The sequence below is a fragment of the Microtus oregoni genome, unplaced genomic scaffold, assembly GCF_018167655.1.
Source record: "Microtus oregoni isolate MIOR12 unplaced genomic scaffold, Mior012 000028F_ref0000031, whole genome shotgun sequence".
NCBI lineage: Eukaryota > Metazoa > Chordata > Mammalia > Rodentia > Cricetidae > Microtus > Microtus oregoni.
The window spans coordinates 28,651,231-28,673,058 of record NW_024543087.1 but is presented as its reverse complement, the minus strand read 5'-3'; the positions used below and the strand labels follow the sequence as shown (position 1 = coordinate 28,673,058).

Below are 21,828 nucleotides of genomic sequence, written 5' to 3'. Positions count from 1 at the left end.
GGCACAGTGCTCTTTCTAACCACGAAGCTGTGATCATTCTGGGATTTCCCATCAAAGAGCAGATCACCGGGCTCATTGCAAGCTCTGCTGGGAAACTAAGGCCGGCTGAGGCCCTCGGCTCGCCCTTCCACGCTCCCACTGCTCTTTTCCTAAATAGTTTCACACGCCTGATGAGGTGCGTTCCCCACTCTGCCAAGAATGAGCGGAAAAGAAACCTCTGGCAATTCTCGTGGCATGAGCATAGGGCAACTAAAGATTTTATTAGCCTACCATTGAAAGACTTCCTGGTTTCCTCCAGGAAATGCTTTGAAATTGCCATGTTTTTCAGCACTCACAAAGTCTTTAAATGGTCTCTCTGCTGCCGAAGAAAATGGCAGGGGGGATGCGAGCACCTTCTTGACTTCCATCGGTGAGATTCCCCTCTTCCTTATAAAGTCACTCTGCCTCAATGGCCCTTTCCAGCCATGAGCATACCTAGAAGGTAGCTGATATGCATGAGGACAATGCATCTAGGGCCAGCTAATTCAGCTAGTCCAAAAACCCCATCACACCAGAGGCAAGCTGAATGTGGTGCCAGGGTAGCCCCTGAAATGCCTTCTTTCTGTTAAGGTTTAAGGCCAAAGTCAGATGTCAGAGTTCTAATGACCCGCCCCCACCCAGGGTGAGTGACTCCTACTTTGTCCTCAGGGGCTAAACATCTTGTCTTGAATCCCACCTAGCAAAGCCCTAAATAGATGCATCAGCCTCTCAAGTCTCTGTGATTTCTGTCCCATCCTCTGTCTTCATACAGAAAGCAAGTGTTGTAGGGAATGCTAAGAGAAGAACAGAATGTCCTCAAAGAGTTTAACCTAAGTAGGAGGATAAGACACGTGCACATGAAGCCCTCATGACTCCCCACATCAGGTGTGACGACAGCCTCCAGGCCCTTATTTCCAAAGTCTCTGTGGCTCAGAGGGTGTCTTGTTCTGTTTACCTTATCCCACCTGTCTCATGCTTAGATGAACTTTCTTCATCAGGGACTAAGCCATTCTCCTTTCCCCACATTAGACTCTGAATGCACAGCAAACTGAGCCCAAGGTGGTACGAGCTCGGATCTTAGACGATGGGCTAATGCAGATTCTGGTCCTCGGTTTTCTTCCTTTCTTAGCTGCTGGGCATCCCAAGGGGAATTTCTTTACCCCTCTTTACCTCTACTCTGTCACCTTTGGAGTGAGATTGACTGTACCTACTGCACAGGGCTCTTTTGGAGGACTCCCAGGGTTGGCCCACCGGAAAGGCTGAGTGATGCCTGGCATGTGGACAATGCCCATGACTGTCTTGCATCCGGAAGGCTGTCGTATGTACTGCACTGCTGTTTCTCCAGGGCACAGGTGCTGTCCATATACCCTGGGCCTACACATCTGCAGCTGGACATAAAGCAGCCTATATAAACTTGCGAGTTCAATGTTGAACAAGAAAAGAATTGAATAAATGATTAATTTACAGATAAACAGACCTTAGTAAGGACACAGAAGGTCATGGGTATAATAGCAAAAGCTCTGGGCTCTCAAACCTAAGAAACTGAGTTTAGCCAATAACGTGACCTTTACCCATCAAGTGAGCCCCTGAGTCCTCTTGAACAGTTACCTTCCTGAACTGGGTATGGTCTGGTCCCGGGGGCTGCATAGGAGGCTGAGGTTCCTCAGACCAGTGGCTGGAAACTGGAGACCAGCCTCTGCTCAAGAACGATGTGCCTTGATGGCACTCTCCAGAGAGGGACTGGAAATTTGTTTCTAAAATCTTCAACAGGAACTCCTTAGACTCCCCTGTACATGGCAAAGGTTTGGGAATGACTGGACCAGACTAAAGCAGACGTCCTCCAACACTGTTTTTCCATATCACCCCCCACCATCCCATGCAAACTCACACGTGTGTGTGCACACACACATACAGCCCAAGGGGTATTCTAAATAACTCTCCGTGCTGTCCTGAAAACACAGTACCTCAGGTGCTTCCAACCCCAGCACTAACCCTAGCTCCATGAAGGGAGTGAAGAACCCAGGCCGCCACACTGAGGAGGCTGGGCTCCTGGCTCCTGCCACTTCCCCAGCACACACGTGACAGGCACGGGATGGATCACCAGCTCCCCCAAGCCAAGCTGCTTGTAAACTGTGATGGACCTGCTTAATTGTTTCGCCTGCATAAGCACATTTTGCTTCATCCATTTGTCAAGCTGAGGGGAGGCTGCTTTATAAAAGGGGATTTAATTAAATGTTTTGTCCCCACCTGGCCTTTCTCTTCCGTATCTGCATGAGGCTTGTGTCATATTTTCCCTGGAGGGCAGGAAAACAATTTAGTCAAAATGAAGGATCCATTGATTTACTATTGAAAAAGGAAATGCCAAGCTAACAGCTCCCCTCTATAATTTCCTAGTGACCGTAAGAGAGAGCCCAGTCATTTAACTTAAAGGCTATGTGTTTCCCAGTCCACCTGGCTCTTCTGTCTTCTGAACTGTACATGCTGCTAAGTTTATAGTCTTGCTCAATAGGAATTATTTTATGAACACCCGTTAGAGCGATTTTTCTTCAGTGAACAAAATAGGTCTTTCTAGTGAGTAAAACCCTTTAATTGTTTCCACCTCCAGCTTGGTGACTGAGGTCAGGAGTCAATTTTTTCCCCAAGACCCTAACAAGGAGGTCACAGCCTGTTCCTGTCATCTGACCACAGCTCTCCCACAGGGTATAGAATTCAACTTGCCCTACTTTCCTGCCTGCTAAGCTGCCTCAGGCCTCAACTGTTCTTCTAGCAGGTATCAGATGCTTTCTGGGTTAAAATCTCAGATCCCTAGATGATACAATGCCACCGAGCTTCAAGAGAAGCAGAATGTCTTCATCTTCTGACAGAGCAAACTATGACAGGCCCTTGCCGGTGTCCCCTGCCTCCCCCTGCCATCCTGGGTCTACTGATGGCTCTCTTGGAATCCGAGCATGTCTGGCCAAGAATGAGATAGGTCTAGATGTAACCCGCTTCAGTTTGAGGGAAGGGGGAACTGAAAGGGAAAGCGGGAACATAGGACTGGAATCGGGACAACGTGACTTGCCACAGAACCATGTGTATCACCTCTGGACTCTTTAGTGTCCCTTCCAACCCCAACAGTCTGGGATCCATTCCCACTATTGAGCACTTGCTATGGAGAAGTCACTGTGTCCAGGGGACTAGGGAGGAAGTTGGGAGTGCTGCTGACGTGTGGCTCAGGAGTGGCAGAAGCAGGCAGAATTGAGTTTTTAACCAAACAAACATGATATATCAATAGTGAGAGTCTCACCAGGGAGATTTAGTACCCTGCCCGCTCTGAAAGAAGGAGGCATGAAGGTAGACCCATGCAAACGTGTCATTCTTCCCAGGATGCTCATGCTCCTGTGATTAGAATATGGTCCACTAGAAAGCACAGCTGCTGACCTGTGGATGGATGCTGCTCAGCCAGAATGCATTTACACCTAATTGGCCACAAATTACAGTACACAGAGAGGAAATGTTTTGTTGTGCAGCGTTATATAAAGAACCCTGGCCTCCCCTAGCCCCACCTCGTTCTACACTGCAGTGGTCTACAAAGGGACCATTCCCTTGCCTTCTTCACTCTGCCTTTGACAACTTACTGGACCAAGCTGGAAAAGACGCACTGGAGATGACAGTAACTCACCTCTCAGCTCCTGGGGGACCGAGCAGAGCTGGCGGGAGCTGTTTTGAATTTATAGCACTTTCTATCCAAAGACTTGAAGTTGCTTTATTACCATGCACCATTGACTCCAGTGGTCACAGGGCTTGGTTTCTTTGTTTGCTTGTTTATCTGTTTGCCACTGCCTATTGGGCCTTGGACTGTATATGCTATTCAAGTGCACGGCCACTCAGTTACGTTCCCCCCACCCCAGCAGTCTAAAATTGCTGTGTGGGCAGTGGTGACCAGCCAGGCTCATTCTACTGCTAAACACACTCATAATAATTTTTCTTAGGTGAGGAACCGGCTCATTAGTAGTTAGGAGGGTGAGGAGGTATGCCTGGGCAGGGGCTGTGGGCCAACCCTGCCAGCAGCAAGACTCCTCCTCAGTCTAGCCCGCTCCTATTTTCCTTGGTTTCCAGCTGCTCTGCTCTTTCCTGTGCTTAGACTTCCTGTCTGTCAGCCCCTTCTAGTATAGCACTAGACAGCAGGAAGGGCCTCCCACCAGCCCTGGGAGAACTTGGAGGAGATGCCCATAGGGGACCTCGTGGTCATAGCACAATGAGATGACAAGAAAGAAAAGTGACAGGATGTTCGTCCATGAGTTCATCAGCTCTCAGGAATTACAGGAGATTCCAGTCTAGTGAAAGCTAAGCAAGGGTCTTCCGGGATAGCCTCCAAAGCTTTGCTCTCCTTTTCAGCTCTGCCCTCCCTCCTGTTCTTCTTTCTTAAAATTCAGCCCCTCACCTGTCGCCCACTGACCCTCAATCTATCTGCAGAGTCGGAACTGTGTCTGCTTTATCATTGTAGCATCTGTCTTGATTCTCCAGGAGAGCCACCTTGAGAAAGGTACGAGGCCCTGGTGTGACCTTGAAATATCACTTTAATTAAGTGAAATTAAGTATGTGGGAGGTTTCATGGTGAAAGCTGCCTTATTATTTATTATCTTCTTATTGGATCCACTTGAAAGATCAGAAAACAGGTCATGGGAGACAGTTACTTATTCAAAGCCAGACAGGCAGTAAACTATGGTGACTAGGTCCTGACCCCGAGTCCATCTGCAGCACATCGCCCCCTAGTGATGAAGAGAGGAAGTGAGAGGACACTCTCTGAAAAGCGGTCATGCAAAGATCCAGAAGATGCAAGCCACTGGAACTTCGGGGCCACTGAAGCTGAAGGGTTAAAACAACCTCTCTACTTGCTAGTTGCTCTTAGTAAAATTTTCAGAGAGACCCATTCCAATTCCAAGAATATGTAGATGCTCTCAAGATTTGGAACAGGACAGGACAAGCGAAAGAAACAAATAAGCAGGATATAAATTAATTGTTTTCTGGGGTGTGTTTCAGAGTGAAACTTCCTGTGTTATTCTCTACTCTTGGTACCTGGTGCTTAAAGGGTTAGGAGACATCCCGCTCTCGTGTTGTCAGCAGACATCAGTTCATCTGGCAACTGCGATAAATCAAGGGCCAGTGTGAAATTGGACACTAAATGTATTGGACGTTATTATAAAAAGAGAAATTGGATAATTTCTACTCATTTCTATCTGAAAATGAAAAACCGCCAGGGTAATGAATCTCCTTGATCTGCTGAAATGCCTCTGGGTTATAAAGTACTTTTCCATCAGCGAGATAAGCCATCAAAACACACAATGCAAATTTGTGCACAGAGATATTACTAAATAACAGTAATACGCATCCCTGTTGTCTAGAGGGATAACCCTCTAAAAGAACCAAGGGATCATCGAAAAGCACAGCTTCGGCATGAAGAGGGGTTCTTGTTGGTGGGAACTTGAAGTAAAAAGAAAGAAATCTATAAAATCGTTACGTGAATGGTCCACTCTCTATAAAGACAGGAGCCAACCATCGAGATAGATTCCTATGATGGAGCCCAGATAAATTTGCTTTAGAAGGAAGATCGAGCCAAAGGCGCTATTTAAATAGTTTCTCATCATCTGAGTTAACCTCTTTCTCATTGTTAAGGTCAAAGCAGAGAAAGATACACCACTAGCCGGGCTCTAACCTCAATCCCAGATCTAGGGGATGGTGTTGATCTCATCAGAGAAAGTCCTGAACCCAAGAAAGGGAAGTGACATCAGTGGTGGGATAACATTCAGACATGATCATCCAGGCAGCCATCATTCTTGGGGAAAAACTCAGCAGAATTACTAAAACATCTTTCTTTATAAATAAGGAACCACTCCAGTCTGGAGCCACCTGGTTTCCTTTTTTTTTATTTTTATTTTATTTTTGGTATAAATTGGGAGTATAATCATAATGAGAAAGCCCTCTAGAAGTCACATTTTTAGTCCTTCTTCCTATATTTGATGAGTTACCATTTACTATAAAAAAGACCAGTCCCAGCTGGCCTGCTGGATGAAGAGACAACAAACCCAACTAGTGATCTTCTAAGGCCCGGGTCCCAGTGCATACCTCCACTATTGAGAGGATGCCCAGAGAGGTCCCAGTGCATACCTCCACTATTGAGAGGATGCCCACAGAGGTCCCAGTGCATACCCCCACTATTGAGGATTCCCACACAGGTCCCAGTGCATACCCCCACTATTGAGAGGATGCCCACACAGGTCCCAGTGCATACCCCCACTATTGAGAGGATGCCCACAGAGGTCCCAGTGCATACCCCCACTATTGAGAGGATGCCCACAGAGGTCCCAGTGCATACCCCCACTATTGAGAGGATGCCCACAGAGGTCCCAGTGCATACCTCCACTATTGAGGATTCCCACACAGGTCCCAGTGCATACCTCCACTATTGAGAGCATGCCCACACAGGTCCCAGTGCATACCCCCACTATTGAGAGGATGCCCACACAGGTCCCAGTGCATACCCCCACTATTGAGAGGATGCCCACAGAGGTCCCAGTGCATACCTCCACTATTGAGAGGATTCCCACAGAGCAGGTGCTCAGGACCATGCTAGCCTCACATAAAACAGCCCACATAGATAAAGGATGCAGGTATATGTGTGTCGAGTACTTGAAATAACTCACGTAGCAATAAGAAAGGCAATACAGGAAGTGAAGAAAGGAGAGGAGAGAAGGGGGAGGGGAGGGGTACAAAAGCTTGTCCTCTGGAAGTTTTTACTATAACAAGAGGAGATAAATCATAAGAAAATAACATGATAACTATGCAAATTATATATTAGATAAGCGAAGTAGAAGAGCGGGCGCGGGGAGTTACAGGGTTAGGACTGTGAGGTTGGAATGTGACCTAAAGTAGGATGACTGAGGGATGCCTCAATGGTAAGGTGTCTCTTGGAAAAGATTAGAAAAGGAAGAAGGAAGGGCATGCCAGCTGAAGAACCTGTTTGCACCAAGCTTATGGGCAGTAGTCTCTGAAAAGTCCAGCCCTGTTGCTGGAGCCTTAGTGAGGAGGAGAGTGGCTTAGCTAATGGAGAAAGAAAGGGGGTGGAGCTTCATAGGGTCTGATGAGACATTAAGACAGGGCCCTTAACTGGAGAAAAGCTGTGTTGGGCTGGAGGCATCAAACAGCTCTCTGAAGAAGAGGGATGTGAGTTAGCTGGTGTTATATAGAGATATCTGTGCTGCATCCTGCAGAGAGGCTAAGGTGGAGGCCAGGAAGCCATGGCATCAGTCCAGGCAAATCCAAATACTAGCCAACACTGAGTGCTGTCTCAGCACAGAAAACACTGGAGCCCAAGGCAAAGTGTGGGACTAGATCTTCCAGGAAGGCTCGCCCAGAGTTGTGACCTGTGTCCTTCAGAGCAGTGGTTTAGAGGAGGGAAACGGGTGAGATCGGACAGACTGGAGGCACCAGATGGTAGGAGCCTGGAATCTCGGGGCTACTGTTTGATATGAAACTAGGAAATAGCCCAGTACATAGCCCAGCAAATGTGTCTTGTCTTCTGTATTATGAAATCTGGACTCAACATCCCAGAACTGATATAAGAAGATGAGCAATAAAGGTGTTCGCTTGAACTTTTTCTGGTACCCACGGTTGCTTGTCCTGGTCCTAGGAGGACTACCACATGTAGATTCAGAAAAAGCGGGAGATGGAGGGTGACAAAGAAAGAGGGGAAGAAGCAAGCAAGGGAGGAAAGAAGATTGGAAGGGAAGGAAGCAAAAGAGTGTTCGGTGAATCGCCCCATTTTTCTAGCCAGGAAACAAAATCTACTCAAAGCTCCGACCCAACATATGTCTGCTCATGCGTGTCTGGCCCAGCTGGGCACGTGACCATCCTTGCTTAGAAGGGGTTCAGCACAGGGGTAGGCTCTGGTGGGCCAGTAACCCAAACTACGTATACAAGCCCATGGTCCACCGACTGCAAGCGAAGACAGTGCTGCCCCAGAAGGCAGAATGAGGCTCTGCTGGCCTCCTTGACTCCTTTAGAGCTGAGCTTGGAGCAAAGAGTGATGCCTGGGAGAGCCCTCCTCACCTCTGTGTCATTGTCCTGCCTCTTCCACATGGCTCACATGGAAAAGGCTTCTAGGCTCTGCTTTTTCTCTCAGTCTATGAGCATCTTTGATTCACCAGGAGTCCATACACTGTGCTGATACATGGCATCCACGTATCCATGGAGAGAAGATGCCTGTGAATGAGCCCAACTTAGTACCAGTTGTCTGAGTCAGGAGTCCCCAAGACCCATGTGTTGGGAGGAACATATGGCTGTGCATCAATAAACCATACTGTGAGTCGACCGGGATGGATTCTTTAGATATAGCCTGCATTCTTGAATCCCAGGTTCCTAATGTCCTTCTATCTTTGCTGTTTCCAAATCTGTTCACATAAAGGTTCAGGTGAAGTCATTAACCCTGAAGCACAAATGACTGAAAATGACCTGTCTTCCAAGTGTGTTTTTATTTTAATAGCTGCCAAGCTCCTGGGACTCGGACTAAAGAGTGGCACAGGCAGGGCACCAGAATATCTGATTTGTGTGTCTAGCCCTGTCACTCGCTTCTCAGAGAATCAATGCATTTGGGGATACAGCTTCCTCTTTGCAAAATAACCAGTGCCCCCCCCCCACACCAGGTCCTCCCTACCCTTTTGCTCTATGCAGACATATCTCTGCTCCCAACGAGCTGATGGTTTTCAAGATAATGGAGAGCTCTTCTTTCTGCGGCTTCCAGCACAGTACTGACATGCAGCTGGCTCTCAACAGATACTTACACAGATAAGCTATCCACATGGTGGTTAGAAAGATGGCAGGAGTGGACTCCTCCTTCCACTCTTCCTCTTGGAGGTGGGCTCACTGGGCCTTCGCCCTTTATCTGTCCTGCTTCTTCCTCCTCTCCTCCTGTGAGACAGTCACTGTAGACTCCCGGGAGACCTTCTTCTAAACACCACTGCATATACTGTTTGACTCCGTTACTAATGTGCGGGTGACCCTGCTTTGAATGTTTTATTAATGATAACAGGAAGCACATCTAATGTTCTTTCAAGTTTTTTTCACCCTCTCCTCTACTCTCTCTTGGAAGGCCAAGTTTTTTGAGCATTTATATGTAGTAGCTTCTAAGAACTGTGTTTACAGCCAGCTGAGAGACAATAGTGAGAGAGCCCCAAGATGCAGACCCCAAGAGAAATATATATATATAGTGCCCTAAGCTAATGGGGACAAATCTAAAAGATGAAACATCAGAACCCAGGGCATACTTCTCTCACACACGTGGCTTTCTGCCACTTTAAGTATAGAGCCAAGATTAATTGGATGCCTAAGTCCTGTTTCAGATATTCTGAGACCATCATTTTTTCATAATAGAGTTGGGTCCCTTATCCTTTTGTCCCCCTTTTTGTCCAAAGTCCTTCAAGTTGCTTCACATCTAATTTTATTGAAACATAAGGTACAATTAATAAGCAGGTTACTTTATAATTATAATTAGTACAGATCATTTACTCCACTATAAAAGATGCTAAAGCATAGGAAAATCTCAGAATCATTTTATATATCTTATAGTAACTCAACCATCTGCCTAACTATTAATCATCTATCTATCTATCTATCTATCTATCCATCCATCCATCATCATCACTAGTATATTCTCATGAATTGGCGACCTGTGTTCCATGGTCATAGCCTAATCATCAAGCCTCATGGTGTGCCTATTGTCAGAGGGGATATAGTAGAAACTGAGATAGATAGATAGATAGATAGATAGATAGATAAATAGATAGATAGATAGATGAAACAATCTTAGAAGGTCCTTATAGCAGTTGTCATATACAGTTCATCAAGCACACAGTACCTTGGTCATAGTAAGCACAGAGCTCATTGAGGTGAAAACATTACTCAGAAATGAGCAGGGCAAACAGGAGAGAAATAGGGCAAGAAAATGGAGAATCGATGGACTCGGAGCTTATTTTAAGAAAGGGAACTAATATATTCCCATAAGAGATTCCTTCCGTAACTGGATCAACATGAAATTTTCATTGCTTTAATTGTGAGGGCCAAAACAGTTTCACACTAGTGAGTGAATATCGAAGAGTTGATTAAAATACTTTCTTGAAGATAAAGTCATTGCTACAACCTGAGCCAGTAAGAGCTAGTAAACAGATAATTACATTATAACGTGTTTTTTAATTGTTAATTATAATAAAAGAAGCAACAACCCAACAATAATTTGCCAATCGTTACATCTGTGAAGTTTAAATGGGAAAATTACCTCTTGTCTCAGCAAGGATGTAATTGATTCTTGGGTACTTAACGATATAATACCAGTTGTTGTCTGCTCTTCCCTCTTCCTTCAAAGAGCCTGACACCATTATGTCACTGATATAAATGGAATCTTGAAGGTGCATCAAAAATTCTGTATTTTGAGAGGGAAAAAAAGCCAGTGTCTCTTTGTTTGGAACAGGGCATATTCAAGTGGAATGTCCCCTTGGAACAAAGTCAGAGTTGAATCCAGCTAGAGTATTTCCTCCTATAAATGGTGAGGGAGCCCATTTTGTCCTGTTAGCAATGGTCATTTTGAACCAAATAAAGTGTTTTAAAGTAACATTGCAAGGGACTGTCTCATGATGATGTGAAGGAGCCTTGTCAAAGGCCATCTGCTCTCATGTTGGCTGAACCTAACTGGAAAAGTACACAGAGTTCTTGAGACAATTTGATCAGTGAAGATGAACTAACAAAAAGAAAAGTGCTCAACAAAAGATGCTTTGTAAAGTATTAGCCTTATGCCCCATCTCCCAACCACATGCAGCCCTTAATATTGGGTTGTTACAGCTGATATCAAGGATACAAGGATGGAAAAGGCATAAATCCAAAGAATCAAGATCAAAGTAGATCTGGATTCCCTTCCCCACTAGAACATTGCTTGGCATACTCTTTAAACTGCTCCACTTTTAATTGAATTAGCCACACTTGGTGGCAGATACCCTTTAATCTTTCATAGCAGGCCAGGCTTGCATATTTTAAAACAGCCTAAGAGACATCTTGTCAATGAGATAATCATTTTCTCTTCAGTCCAATCTTTGAATTATTCTAAACACAGTACTTTCACCTGATAGAATGATTATGCATAGTCAAAATAAAATTTTAAAATTTTCAGACCTTGAAGATTGCATCTCAAATGTATACCAACAGAAAATTCCATCTGAAGATATAAATATATCTGTTATTTGACTTCTGTTTATAAAACATACAAACATCTGCCTGAATAATAGGATGGACCATACAGTAAGGGTACCAGTGGTCTTGCCAGGCACATTCTGTGAGGGAAAGTGGATTCATTGAATGTTCTCGGGGAGAAAGGCAGAACACAGTTCCAAAAAGTCATTGCAGAACGCTTGATATTAAACCCTGCAAGCTGCCAGCTCACGTAAGTCTACACAGCCCCTATGCTGCCATGGTTAACCCCATTTTACAGACCAGGAAGTAAGACACAAATAGTCTGGCTAGATCCATATAGTTGCTAAGTGGCAAAGCTGGGATTCAAGCCAAAGCCTGTGGTTTTGCACACTTTCCTAAGCCCTCCACATGCAGTGCCCCTTCTCGGGTCGAGGTTCTTACTGCTGGGGGCGTTACCTTTTAGTCATCAAACTTTTGAAGAACAACAAGCGCAATCCATGTGCAACCCTTTTTCTTCCTCGGCCACTGAAAGTCGTTCAACTCATCCTCTAGCGCTTTTCAGTATGTAAGAGTCTGCTGAGTGAGAACTGTGCTGTGGAAATTCTACACGAACATCCAGATTACTCCCCGTTCTCCCGGGTCACTCACCATGTCATTTAGAATTTGCAGGGATGGCTAAGAATGTACATGGGTCTCCATTTGGGTGTAGGTAGTACTGCCTTGTGATTAGATGCAGTTTTTGCATCATTATTAGCTGGCACATTCTGGAAGTGAGTTTGAGTTGGCATGTGCCCCATCAGGGGGCAGTGATTGAAATGTCTCCCATTATTGGCATCATCACTTTGATCTCTTAGTTAAGGTGGCATCACTCCAACTTCTCTGCTATGATGTCGCCCATTTACCCCCTGTCTTCATAGATAGTCAGTGTTCTGAGAAAGGTCCTTTGAAACTGTTCATTTTTTTTAATGTCAGCATGGACTCCATGGGTTTATCCTGTGGATTGGAGAATATTACTGTTATTATTTATTTTGATGTTCAAACTGTCTTCAGTTTGGCCATCAGGAGCCTCCTCAGCCTGTCTGCTCTGTCTTCACTGGTGCTCTCAGAGCATTTAATAAAAACTAATTGGAACAGTGTCATTTTTTGGGCTCATCTTGTACTTTCCTTTCTGTGGCCCTGGAATTAACTGTTTTTTCAAGGATCCCTGTTTCATTCACATGGAGAATTCTACTTAGAAGCCAAGGTCTGTGTTTGAGTGTAATCACTGCTGATTCAGGGTCAGGTAGAAATAGGAAGTGTGGTGTGTCTGTGTGTGTGCATGTCACACAGGCACACGTACGCATAAGGAAAATAATTTGCATGAAGATCCATGTTTATCCTGTTTATACCTGTACTTTCTTTCTAGTTTTTTTCCATTTCCATATTTGGAACACCCTTCTCTGATAGTGTGAAACCAACAGTCTGTTTTCTTAATGTGGTAATGGTAATAAAACCATGGTAATAAAACATATTCATAGCATACAGAGGGGAACCCCACATCAGTATATTTCAGGAGGCCAGGCAGGTTAGCAGGCAGAGCACAGGACCAGGGCCAGGGCCAGCTGCTAGATTCTCACTTGCCGTGCAACCTTGAGCAAATGATTCAGCGGCTCTGAGTCTTGCTTCATGATCTTTAAAATGTGGATGATGCTCCTCCCTGTCTACCCCTGTAAACTACCAGAGTGATTGTGATATGTAAATGTATACCGAACCAATGCTCTGTACAGTGTCTGTCAAGGAGAACCAGACACAGAATTCAAATATGAATCTCCCAAATCTGCATCCCCACTCCTCTTACTACAATGTGAAGTCATAACCATAAGATCCACTATCCCACTGAGTCAGGGCAATAGAAAGCCCAACAAAAGTTAAAATGATAATATGAGTTTTTTCCAAGTGCTGAAAACAACATCTGGACGTCCTGAGTTGCATTTATGGGCTTTTCACCCTTTCTCAGCATCCCCAAGGCAAAGCAGAAGCAGGAGGAGCGAAGATTGCTCCAGCTATAATGGTTCCACTTAAGGACATTCTGCTGTTGAGTTTCCATCATCACGTTTAACTGTGTAACTGGAACTGAGGATGACTTTGATTGGCTGTACCTCTGTTACGCCAAGAACTTTCCAAACTCTTTACTAATCCTTCCTAGATACCTTCAAGAAAGGCAATGCTTTGTCCATGTCACAAATCAGAAACTAGAAGCCTAGAAAGTTTAAATAAATAACTTCCTCAAGGCCCTGCAGCCAGTCTGTGGCCAGGTGCAGACTGAGCCCAGAGTGGGCAGCTCCAGTGCCAGTCCCCTTTCTGTTAAGTTCTCACTGTGTCCCGAGAATCACGTAGGATGTACCCCACCACTATATTAGAATATTAGAGGAATTCTAGATAGGCCCATTTGAACAAAGAAACCAATTAAGCTTGCTGCAAATTAGCTCTGGAGATGCCCCGCCTCCTTCCTAGCATTCCACACTCCCCTTTTCAGGAAGTTAGAGAGCACAATAACCGGAGTCCTTGGCGTCTTGTTGCCATAGTATTTCTCCAGCCCAGCTGGATGAGCTGGCATCTGCTTAGGAACTAAAAGGACTCCTACAGAGGCGAATGTAAATCTAGCACTATAGACCCAACACTTCTCTGTACGTAGCTTATTTCTTCTGGAACCTTGTGCATGTGGGATGGGCCAATACTTTGCCTGTTGAGTGATCAGAATCCCCAGCTAAAATTCAAGTTCTTCGGAGGCAAGGAAAATGTGTCATCTTTGTCTTTCCTAAAACAGGTTAGGGCATCCATACAAATGTACTTGTTACCTAGCGGGGCAGATGTGTGGTACTTGTAATCCATCCTTAGTGATGTGTGGAAGGGGTTGAAAGGGGAGAGAGAAGTCATAGTTAAGAGCTCAGTGAGATATATTATACATTTTCATAGCAAATAGTTTAAATCAACCGAGAATTTTAAGTACATTAGAGAAATGTATGGGTACCAAGCATGTACTTCAGAGAAAGACTGCCTGGTGAAGCCTCATTCTGGTTCTTACTTCTGTGACCATCAGCAGCCATTTAAGCTATCCCTTATCTATAAGATGTGGTGGCTGTGAAAAATTGATTTAGTCATATATGTGAATTGCCTTCAATATTGCCTGGCACACAGTAGGTACTCAGCAAGTATGGTGTTACCCTCCACTCTTATTGTCAAATAGGGAGATCCCAATGGGGCAATGAAAAGAAAATAATGTGCCCACAACTACATAAATGAAGAAAATGTGTTCTTTGTCCAAAGCATTCCACAAATTAAATTACCATAAACTGGCAATTTACACATGTAGTCCCAAGGGAACGGACCCAGAAATGAAAATGAAGCTGCCACAAGGTGAGAACTCAAATATATTTCCCTTCATTGTTAACATAGTGTGTAATGAGAAAATCAGCACAGTCACTGGGTGTGAAAGCAGACTTGGGGGCTCCGTGTGCACAGTCCGTAAATACGGGTTATCAGAAGAAGCTGCTCTGAATCTTCCCCCTGCCACACTTAGGCTGCTGGAGGTTGGGAGAAGTTCACACTATCAAACTTATTTACACTTTACACTCATTGTCTCAAGATTTAAATTGACTGCAGGTTACATAGCAGGCTTTCTACATTTCTCTAGAAGGCTCATTTTCCTCTTAGACATCTAAATCATCCCGTGTCCATCCTTCACAAGCCTTGGATGTCTTCCCCACCTTCCCCCATCAGCTAAAACCAAGCACCCTTCAGATATGAGCCCTCACTAGGCCTGCCACCCAATTAAACATGTTCCTTCCTCTTTCTCCCAATAGCCAAGAAGCAATGTCCTTTAGAAATAGGTATCCCAGTCTACATGTTCTGTTGGAATAAGGGCCACTTGTTGGTTCCCAGACACCTGGCTAGCTCAGTCAGTAGAGCATGGGACCCTTAATCTCAGGGTCTTGGGTCCATGCCCCACATAGGGTACCAATTTGTAGCAACAGGCTGCTTGTTGGTTCTCAGCTACTTAGTCCCGAAATAATCACACAGAAACTGTACTATTTAAATCACTGCTTGGCCCATTAGCTCTAGCTTCTTATTGGCTAACTCTTACATCTTAATTTAACCCATCTCCTTTAATCTGTGTATTACCATGTGACAGTGGCTTAAAGGGCAAAGTTTCAACATGTCTGACTCTGGCAGTGGCTCCATGGTGTCTCTGACTCCACCCTTCTTTCTCTCAGCATACAGCCTAGCTTTCCCCACCTAGTTCTGTTCTTCCCTGCCATAGGCCCAAAGCAGTTCTTTATTTATTAACCAATAAAAACAACACATAGACAGAAGGACCTCCCACACCAGTGTCCTTCCCTCTGCCCCAGAGTATCCAGCTGATAAGCTTGAGTCAATTCTGTTTCTCATGCACTAAGGACTTTTTATAAAATGTGTATTGTTTTTCTTGATTCTCTACAACATGCTTATGAGTTGATAATGGGATTAGCCCCACATTACAGGCAAGAACACTAAGATGGAGATAGCATAAATTGTTAGCTGTGGGCCACAGTACTAGGAGGGGATGGATCATGCCTCCACTCCAGAGGCTGAGCTCTTTCCCCCCCGCAAGCCTCACCAGGAAGACTAGAGAGCAGCTGTGAAAATAGAAGTCCATAAAGCCTGGTTTTCATAAAAATCTTCATTGCTCGAAAGAGACCCTCTTCTCGGCCTGCTTTTTCTTGAAGGGAATGAATGAGAAAAGGATGCTCTCCAGTGCTCAGGACAGGGCTCGGTACTCCAAAACTGAGAGCCCAGAACACTGGCATCCCTCCTCTGATGGTCCATCCATTTCATTGCCCAGCATCTGTGACACTGGATCTAATAAGACACAGTTTCTCCAGATCCAGAGGCTCTCGGGGTCTTGGAGGCTGTTCTGACCATATGGGGAGATGGATTGAGAGTCAGGTTTCAGTCAGCTGGAGCTGCCATAACAAGCTCCATAGCCAGGGTGATCCTGAGCATGGACCACTTCCATATAACGATTCTAAAGAGTGGGGAGACAAGATTTTACTCCTGGGTGGGCCAGACAGGCATCTCCTCTGTGTCTTCCCATGGCCTTCCCATCCCTCTGAGCTTTCTCTCTCCTTCCTCTTATAATGACACCACTCCTGTTAGATTAGGACACCTCCAATCTGGCCTCATTTACCAAAATTACCCTCTAAACATCCTGTTTCAAATGAAGTCATACTAGGGCTTCAACTTGGAGTTGAGACCATTGCAATGGGTATTCTAGTCTGTTGCTACAGCTTGGGAAAAGCTTCCTGCCCTAGTAGAAGGCTCACCCCCCTTCCTCTGGAGCCTGAGCTCCAGATCCTGACTGCCCTCCCTCCTCCACAGCTCCCATCCCTCTGTTTTCCCTCCCTTCCTTCCTGCACCAGCATCACTTCTATTCAGATGAGACTGTGTAGCCTATGTCAGCATCCCAGCAGGCTCTCCTATGTCACTCCACTAAACAATCACCCCTCTTTACCCTACCTAACCGGCTCTCCTCCAGTCAGACTGCAAGACTCAGCAATAGACTCAAGCAAGATGGCTCTGCTCAGTTTACCTTCTGTGAAGAAATAGTATTGAGCAGCCTGGGGTATGTTCTCATAGGTACATAGGTATACACTCATGTGCACACACACAAGTATTCCAGATGAATGTTCATATACATATATGCAAACTGCATACATACACAGATATAAAAGCACACATACCAACACATATGCACACACAGTGCTGAGGGGATTGTAAGAGGGAAGAAGAGAAACTGTAGTGTAATTGAGAAAATAAATGATACCGAGGCTAAAGAAAAAAAAAAGGGTTCAGGCTGACTCTTGCTTTTCCACTGAATACTGGCTCTTCCATTTTCCACACATTTTTTAAGTGCCTGCTCCACGTCTGGCCCTGGGCAAGACATTGGCCCTTGCTTTTAAATGGCTCATTTAGAGAGATAGAGCGCTTAGGGGGTTTCTTAAAGAGGGCAACAGGCCTTGCACCAAGGAGAGAGTTAGTATTCTTTTCACCCAGGAAAGGCTACTTGAAACACACTGACACACCTTTACAATAAGCACACACACACACACACACACACACACACACACGGGAAAAACACAACATATTATCTGTCTTTGTATTAATTAGTATTTTCAATATGACTTCCAGAACAAGACCAGGAAAATGGCTCCATAAGGCCCCCAAGCCTAAAGATGCTAGCTAGCCACTGGGGCAGGGGCAGGGGCGGGTGTAATCAGAGGCTTTTCTTCACTCATTCCTGGGGCCTGCAGACATATGGCAGCAGGTGGGAGTGTGGACTTTTGTTTCTCCCCCTCAGCTTAGGTTCATCCACAGCCTGTGTCACCTGAGTCCGTCTGTAAAGCAAGGGGTCTGCATTCAGTAGTACGAGCTACGCCACTGCAATGAGCCACCCTTGAAAGCACAGCACCTGTCCTCGAGTGCAATGGCTTAATGGGAATGTCCTCCACAAGCCTATGTGTTGGAGAATTTGGTACTAGTTTGCAAAATGATTTGAGCCAATTTCGAAGCATTAGTGCAGAAGGCAAAGACAGTGAGATAGTCACCAGAAGTGGGTCGCAGGGCAGAGTCAGCTTTGTACCACTTCCACGCCTATGCTTTGAAAAAGTGTGTCACATAGTCTGACCACCACACACCTAGCAGTCCAGTTGGCGTGTCTTCCTTTCTGTGATGGACTGTATTTCATGAGCCAGGAGCTAAAATAATCCCTCATTCCAAAATAGTATTTCTGTCGGATATTTGGTCACCATGACAAAGACTGTAGCAAATCCATCAAAGCCTCCGTAGAATTGAACCTTTCAGCACAGCGCACCTTTCCAGACTCCAGAAAGTACCCACACAGATGTCCTCACGGTTTATCTCTTCTGTCAGCCACCTGGCCGGGTTCCTGCTCCTGAATCCTCTGAATCCCAGGCAATAGGAAGCAGCCCTCACATCAGCTCAACTGCTGTGGCTAACTGAAGCTCTAGCTGTCGCAACCCAGTTCCTCCTGGGATGGGAGAAAATGTCAGGAAGATCTGCCTGTGGTGAGAGTTCGTGAATTCTTGGGTGCCAAGGATGTCAGTCCTTTGGATGAAAGACCAGCTGAAGCTCCGCCTCCTTGCCTCCCATGTGTAGTAAGAAAAGCACAGGGCTGGTCCAACAATGGTTGATGTCGTTGATTTCCAGTATCGGTGCAATGCCATCAAGAGTTGGGGGTCAACTTCAGGGGAGACATTGTGGAAAGAAGTGAGGTGACGGAGGTAGAGGATATCGTGTTCCGTGCCACCAATGAAGAACAAAATGGAAGTGGGAGGTGAGAAAGGAGAAAGGAAAAAGGTCCCAGTTGTGGCTTCCTGGTCTTCTGAACAATGATGATATCTTAATTACACAATAAGGAAGAGCTTTCCACTTGAAGGGAATATGTCCATAGCCACAGCGGATGGGGAAGGCACAGCAGGGCATTGGAGAAAGGGAAGACTCCAGGGTGGGAAACGCATAGTGGATAGAGCTTGCTCTAGTGAATGAGCCTGACCTTGGGGAACAGGGAATCACTGTGGGTGCTGAGACCTTAAAAAATGGGAAACCACTGAGGATACCTCAGAACTTTAAGGTGTCTATCCAAGAGAAGTGCTTGTCCTTTCAGGCTTGTCACTTAAATCAACAGAAATGAGATTGGGGGCAGATTTCAAAGGACCCCCTAAGGACAGGACTGTGGGAGGGGCTTTAGGTTCCGTGGTAACCAGCAACACCTTCCAGCCCATGGAGGAGGAGAGCTCCTCCTTGGAGTAGAAGTCTCCTCCTTCATGGGTCTGAAAGAACCCATCCACCTCCCTCCTTAGAAAAGGATTCTTCTCTGAATTTGACGAAGTCATTAAGTCATACCAGCTACCGACCTCTTGGGCAAAAATGTGGGTTTTTTTTCATGAGTCTTGGCAGTTCCAGTTCACTCTGTTGAAAAGGGGGCTTCGTCAGCACCCCCAGCAGAAGGCCAGAGACATGAGCTATTCACATGCTACCTACCTCTGCTCTGTCTGATCAAATACTCCAGCTGACTGAGCAGGACAGGCATTAAGGAAGCACACAAAATTGATTAGAGAGTGGAAAATTACAGTGATTCAAAGGGACTCTGAAACCAGAAGAAATACCAGGCTGAGCAACAAGAGCTGGCAACTTCATTTATAGTTGAACTAATGGAAAGAGAAAGGAGACATTAATAAAAGTAATTAAAAAGAGATATAATTAGAGTACAGCAAAGACTTTCTGGAACAAAGACTGAATTTTTAAAATTCAGAAGACAAATTAAAAAAAAAGAATATTAACTGCTGAGAATAGATTTCATGTTCTAAGAGACTGAGTTTCTGAAGACAGAAAGAAATCACCCTCAAATGGAAATTGTATGCTAAGAGAAAAGGAATTAGAGATAAATTCAAAGAACAACTGCATCCACATCGGTCAAGCTGGAAGACAGGAAGTAAGAACACACCAAGAGTGGTAAGCAGACAATGAAACAAAGTTCTGCGAATGTTCCCTAAGTTGAGGAATATTTGATATCTTCAAGAGCCAAAGGATCTTGTTAATTAGCTTCTCTGGGATTATGAATTATAGGCTCAATATCCTTTGCTTTACAGCTAGTATCCACTTATGAGTGAGTGCATACCATGTTCATCTTTCTGGGTCTGGGTCACCTCACTCAGGACTTTTTTTTCTAGTTCCATTCATTTGCATGCAAATTTCAAGATGTCATTGTTTTTTAATCGCTGAGTAATACTCTAATGTGTAATTGTGCCACATTTTCTTTATCCATTCTTTAGTTGAGGGGCATCTAGGTTGTTTCCAGGTTCTGGCTATTACAAATGATGCTGCTATGAACATAGTTGAACAAATGTCCTTGTAGTATGATTAAGCATCCTTTGAGTATATGCCCAAGAGTGGTATTGTTGGATCCTGAGGTATGTTGATTCCCAGTTTTCTAAGAAACTGCCATACTGATTTCCAAAGTGACTGAACAAATTTGCATTCCCACCAGAAATGGGTGAGTGTTCCCCTTACTCCACATTCTCTCCAGCATAAGCTGTCATTGGTGTTTTTGATCTTAGCCACTCTGACTGGTATAAGATGGTATCTCAGAGTTGTTTTGATTTTCATTTCCCTGATGGCTATGGATGTTGAACATTTCCATAACTATCTTTCAGCCATTTGATATTCTTCTATTGAGAATTCTCTGTTTAGTTCTATACCCCATTTTTAAATTGGGTTATTTGGAATTTTTATGTCTAGTTTCTTTATATATTTTGGAGATCAGTCCTCTGTCTGATGTGGGGTTGGTAAAGATCGTTTCCCATTCAGTAGACTACTTTTTTGTTGTATGGAGGAGCGAGGGGCTGCTTCCCTGCTGCCCCAGCTTCCGGCCGCCTGGCTTGCTTATGCCCCGAAATAATTACACGGAAACTGTATCCTTTTAAACACTGCCTGGCCCTTATTGGCTAGCTCTTACATATTGATCTAACCCATTTCTTTTAATCTGTGTAGCACCAAGAAGTGGTAGCTTACCAGGGAGATTCTTAACCTGCGTCTGTGTCAGAGAGGGGAATCATGGCGACTGCCTGACTCAGCTTCTTTCTCCCAGCATTCTGTTCTGTTTACTCTGCCTACCTAATTTTCTGTCCTATCAGGCCAAGCAGTTTTCTTGGTTAATCAATGACAGCAACAGATAAGATACAAGACCCACCTCCATCACTATTTTGTCTTATTGACCATGTCCTTTGCTTTACTGAAGCTTCTCAGTTTCAGAAGGTCCCAATTGTTTATTGTTGCTCTCAGTGTCTGTACTACTAGTGCTATATTTAAGAAGTGGTCTCTTGTTCCCATGCATTGAATACTACTTCCCACTTTCTCTTCTATCGGGTTCAGTGTGGTCAGATTTATATTGAGGTCTTTAATCCATTTGAACTTGAGTTTTATGCATGGGGATAGATATGGATCTATTTTCATTCTTCTACATGTTGACATCCAGTTATGCCAGCACCATTTGTTGAAGATGCTTTCTTTTTTCCATTGTATAATTTTAGCTTCTTTGTCAAAAAATCAGGTGTTCATAGTTGTGTGGATTGATATCCAGGTCTTTGATTTGATTCCATTGGTCAACTTCTCTGTTTTTATGCCAATACCAAGTTGTTGTTATTACTATAGCTCTACAATAGAGCTTGATGTCAGGGATGGTGATGCCTCCAGAAGTTCCTTTATTGTATAGGATTGTTTTGGCTATCCTGCGTGGTTTTTTTTTCCATATGAAGCTGATTATTGTTCTTTCAAGGTCTGTGAAAAATTGTGTTGGGATTTTGATGGAGATTGCATTAACCCTAAGAAAAACATACATAGATCCACCTAGAAAGGGGAAATAGACAAGATTGCCTGACAAAATTGGCAGCATGGGAGTAGGGAGAGTAGGGAGGGTAGAAGGGGAAGATGAGGGGAAAAGGGAAGGGGGGAGGAAAACTTGAGGGAAGAGGATAGTCAAAATGGAGAAAGGACAGAGAT

The 21,828-nt window shown here is 44.7% G+C and overlaps 1 protein-coding gene and 1 pseudogene across 3 annotated transcripts in view; one reads left to right on the top strand and one right to left on the bottom strand.

The window, feature by feature from the left end:
* The window catches only part of LOC121464465, a 31,758-nt pseudogene extending 23,540 nt beyond the window's left edge, over positions 1 to 8,218 (bottom strand).
* The window catches only part of Slc9a9 (solute carrier family 9 member A9), a 555,668-nt gene that overhangs the window by 390,073 nt on the left and 143,767 nt on the right, over positions 1 to 21,828 (top strand). The gene's annotated exons all lie outside the window — the stretch shown is intronic.